The sequence below is a fragment of the Melopsittacus undulatus genome, chromosome 3 (genome assembly GCF_012275295.1).
Source record: "Melopsittacus undulatus isolate bMelUnd1 chromosome 3, bMelUnd1.mat.Z, whole genome shotgun sequence".
NCBI classification, from domain to species: Eukaryota; Metazoa; Chordata; class Aves; order Psittaciformes; family Psittaculidae; genus Melopsittacus; species Melopsittacus undulatus.
Window position 1 is genome coordinate 22969667 of NC_047529.1, and position 4899 is coordinate 22974565.

At 42.0% G+C, this 4899-nt stretch overlaps 1 pseudogene; it reads left to right on the forward strand.

Moving 5' to 3' along the window:
• The first annotated feature begins 3397 nt into the window (after positions 1–3397).
• On the forward strand, positions 3398–4649 carry LOC101880139 (ras-like GTP-binding protein RHO; annotated as a pseudogene).
• The last annotated feature ends 250 nt before the right edge of the window (positions 4650–4899 follow it).

Genomic DNA, 4899 nt, shown 5'->3' on the forward strand with positions numbered 1-4899 from the left:
CAGGAGTAAAGTTGTACATCAGAATCCTGTTCTCTTCCTGCTTGAATCAATGCATCAGGGAAAGTAAGAATCTGAGCAGCATGGCAGCGCTTTGAGTGCAGCAGAAAGGCACTGCATCAGTGCTGTAACCAGTCACAGTGGATAATCATCTGTGGAAGTGCTAAGGTTCCTCCTTAGGGCAGTGCCTGAGAGCAGAGGTGTGAAACCTGGAAACAAAATAGCAAAAGGCTATACTGAGGCTCTGGGATGAAGTGGCCCTTACCCCTTGTTAGAGATTTTTGAACAGGACCAATTCTGTATTAAAGCATGGTCATGGTCTGGAAGACACCAGGGAGTATGGCTAGCTCACATGTTTTAGGGCTGAATTTGAACTTTTTTGTCATTTTTACTTTTCTGATCAAATATGCATGCTAAGCTAAACTATACTTCTTAAAGCAAGCTGAAACTTCACTTCCAGTAATCCTAAATGTGCACTCTCTACGCAGGACATTAGTTCTGCTGCACCACATATATCTGCATGACTGATGAAGAAAGTATGAAGTAGGAGAAATAAGATAACACTTCTTTGCTTTCATTGCTCATGCTGGTGGTTTTGAGATTAAAACTCAGCCTTTTGGGTTTTTTTTTACTTGATTTAATCCAATTGGCTTTTTTTGTTGTTGTTGCTGAGAAGACAATTCTAGTCAATTACCAGCGATTGTTTCCAGATTATATTCCCCCCCTGCTCCTTTTGCAAAACAGATTTTCTAAAGGGCATGTCTGTAACTCAGATAATTTGTCTTAAAGCATAGATCTGTACCGAAAGTATGAAAGCTCAGTGGGGAAGGTAATCTTTCTCCTTCTTGTCAATAAGTAGGCCTCATGTGGTATAAGATGTTGAAGGAGCCATATTTGCCAGTAATGGTATACTGAGGCTGTATGCTGGCTTGTACTGTAACACTGGCATCAAGCACTCTGGAGTCCTCATGCAGACAAAGCTTCTAGGTGAAGTAAGGAAAGCAAGAACTAGCTAAATATGAGCAGTTTACAGGCTAGTGTGAGAAAGCTCCTAGAAGATGAGGGAGGTCAGGCAGAAATGGTAGTATCTTGAAGCTGCTAAGGGTTCCTGGCATATATAGGAACCAGACCACTTGTGTCATAGCAGGTCCATTGCTTTCCAGTGTCCCTGAAGAAAAACAATTTAACTCTCAGATCAGCAGTTTAACTCTTGGATCCCCTTGTGATCAGTGCTCTCAGCAGAGAAGCCAGACTGATCTACCCAAAAAACAGAATGCCAAGGCACAAGAAGAGAAGGATACTGGAGAGGGACTTTTCATTAGGGACTGTAGTGATAGGAGAAGGGGCAACGGGTTAAAACTTAAACAGGGGAAGTTTAGAAGTTTAGATTGGATATAAGGAAGAAGTTCTTTACTGTAAGGGTGGTGATGCACTGGAATGGCTTGCACAGGGAAGCTGTGAATGCTCCATCCTTGATGGTGTTCAAGGCCAGGCTGGACAGAGCCTTGGGTGACATGGTTTAGTGTGAGGTGTCCCTGCCCATGCAGAGGAGTTGGAACTAGATGATCTTAAGGTCCTTTCCAACCCCAGCTATTCTATGATTCCATGAAAAAGACTGGTGTATTTTCATACAGACATTTATGCTAAATTCAGTGCCTGTGAAAGCACGTTATCCTGAGCAAGAAATGCCTTCATGATCCTAGAGAGCTGTATGGGTCCCACCAGCATTGCTCTCCTCTTCCAGGGAATAAGTAGGGCAAGTCAGAAGCTGATGACTTTAATTTTGTCAAGTTCCTATGGAAAGAATATTAGATTCTTACTTGAAGAGAACTTGAAAGTAAAATTAGACCACCACAGAAAACTACAGTGGCCTCAGGTTTTCAGCTGACTTCCAACTAAACAAAAACAAGCTCTTCATCCTTAGGCTAAATTTTTTAGATCTAAATTCCCTCATCTAAATTGAAAAACTCTTCTGTATCTGTATGAAATAAATGGTCTGACCACGTAATTAGTAATCAGCAGATATGTATCTGTATCACCAATAATGCCTTTGGAAACAGTGCTCTCTGCAGGAAGACCAAATTAATCTGCCTCTGGTTCCCTTTGTTCTCAGTTTTCAGCAGTTGCAGCCACCTTGATGTCTTTGTCTAGCAGGAAAACTAGGACAGAGAGAGTAGAGATGACTTGTCCAATGCCATAAAGGTAGCAGGGAATTCAGTCTTTATCTCTGGAGCTCAAGATAGTATCCTTAACACTGGACAGTTCTTTCTCTTTCCACTTTCCAGTTGATAGACTTCATTTCACTGCTTTGAGGATGATCAAATGCTGGGAAAGGCTGTCGGAAGAGGCTATGAAGTCTCCATCTTTGGAGATACTCAAAACCCAGCTGGACATGGTCCTGTGCAGATCAGCCTGCTGTAGCTGATCCTGCTCTGAGGAGAGCAGGGTGGACTGGTTGATCCCTTCCCACCTCATCTATTCCTTGATTAAGCAACTCATTTCTTTAGAATGTTTCAGCAGATCTGGAAAGGGGTGTCTTGAGAGTCTACTGCTGGTCTACATTCTAGTACTGTCAGCCCCCCCTCCACCCTGCCAAGTAGTTCGGCACACTCCGAACCAAAATGCTCACTCAGGAGTCATTTGCAATAGGAATGAGGAAATGTCTAAAGTAAACATGCTGTGATTTGTTAATGAATTGTGTAACTTGCACTTCACAGCCAGTAAGGTAAGTTTCTTTAAAAACAATGATGTCATCGGGTTCTCTTTGTGGACTGGTTGTCTATATTAAGAAATATTGACCTATTCTTTTAAATACAACGGTCAACATGATAGTCTTTGAAGAGTGGTGGTAAGTCCTCTCTGCAGGGGAGCCAGTGACGTAAAGTAAGCTGAGGTGGCAACAATGTTAGAAGAAATCAATCTAATACTGAACATCAAAAACCAAAAGACTGATGCTGGAAATCACTATCCTGTAAATCTAACAAACTTACACCTCATATAAGTTAACCATGAATATGTGAAGACTGAGAATACTTTCTTAACTCCCACATGCCAAGAGGTCTATGAGCAAAAGCAGCATGGACTTACACAGAATACTTAAGACTTACACAGGATAGCTACTGCCATGTGTAGAATTCCACTAGCAGACCATGGCAGAAAAAATGTAGTCAATAAACCAGATTTGGATAGTTGTTCAGTACCGTGTTTTATATTCTGTATCACTCACAAAATTAAGTCATTCAATCTAAAAAATGAAATCTGTTATGGATTGAAAACTGACCATAAACAATGTCTGAGATGGTAAAACAGAAATACAGGGTGCAGCAGGAGTCTTGGTTACATACAGACTTGGTTTATACCTTCAGTTTTTTGTTCTGTAATAGTGGCCAACAGCAAGGTAGCTAATCACAGTTACAGAATATTCTGATAACAGAGAGGTTAAAAAGCAACAAAGGTAAGACCGGAGTATGGGAAAAAACAGGAATTAAGGGGGAGAATTCCAAACTAATAGGATTTCTCTCTTCTCCTTCTACCCTGCACAAAAGCTAAAGAAATAAAAGGGGGGTTGGGGGAAACAGAATGAGAATAATCTATTTTGTACTTCATCTTGGTTTTCAAGGAATGGCTGCCCTTAGGAGAAAGATAACTGTAGTTGGAGGTGACTACTGTGGTAAGACATGTCTTCTCTTCGCTCTGTGTAATGAACAGCTTCCAAGTCCTATGACCCAGCTCTGATGCTTAAACCACTGACCCAGAGGTAGATGGGAAAGAAATGAAACTGATTCTCCTCAATGTGGCAGGGAAGAATGAAGTCAGTTACTGAAATCTCCACTCAGTGTTCTACAAGGGCAAGGATGTTATTTAATGTGCTGCTCTGTGGGCAGGCCTGAGTCAGCAAAACATTCTTGGTTTTTTCATTCCAGAAATCTAAATGTTCTGCCCCGTTATTAATCTAACTATTATTCTGGTGGCTACCAAGATAGAACTAAGGGATGATGGAGGTATTAAGAAGAAACTAACTACTCTAGGAAGTGAGACAATTATCACAACAGAAGGAAAAGTTTTAGCTGCCAGCACTGGGGCATATGCTTGCTTGGAGTGTTCTGCCAAGACAAAAGAAGGTGTTGATACAGCCCTAGAGATTATTAGCCAATGTGCATTAAATGACAAAAGTAGGACAAAGAGGCACTAAGAGGCACTACAGGCACTGTTGAATTTTGTAAGAGGAGTGAACATGCTGGATTTCAGCATGTGGAAAGGTAAGTAGATGTCTCTGTTGCTGTTGTGTGGGAGCTGTAAGGACTGCTCGTATGTTGGAGGAGGAAAAAAATGCCTTATATCTGCAAAGTGTCACACCTGAAAAGTTGGATTTGTTCCTTCTCCACCTCCAGCTCCAGATTTGAGCTGAGTACTGGCCTTGAGAAATGGCACCAGGCTACAGTTCTCCACAGAGATTTTTTTGGTCAAGGGAGACAGACACAGACTAGGGCAGGAACCTAAACCAGCACCATCAGGATGAGCAGAAGAACATGTTGTTCAGTGAATCTAATCCTGGCTTCCTGTTACCAAGGCTCACTGCAAGCAGCTATGCTGACAAGGTTTCCTGGTGTGCACTCCCTTCCATACACTTCCTTGAAAGATGTCCTTAGGGAAAGGTGTCACCACACTCATAGCCAGTAGTCTGACTGGAAGAACAAGTCTGACTTCCTCTGGGATTCATTCTGGCCTGGGCTTGGTTCCATAAGTGCATCAGCAATGCGATGTATCCCATAGGGTACAAGGAAGGCAATGCTAGCTCCTTCTTCAGACACAGGTAAATAAACTGGGGTAAAACAGCCTGGAGCTGGGGTGAGATAATCCAGTTCCTGATAGAATTGCTACCTTAAAAGTAGAGAAGTAAAA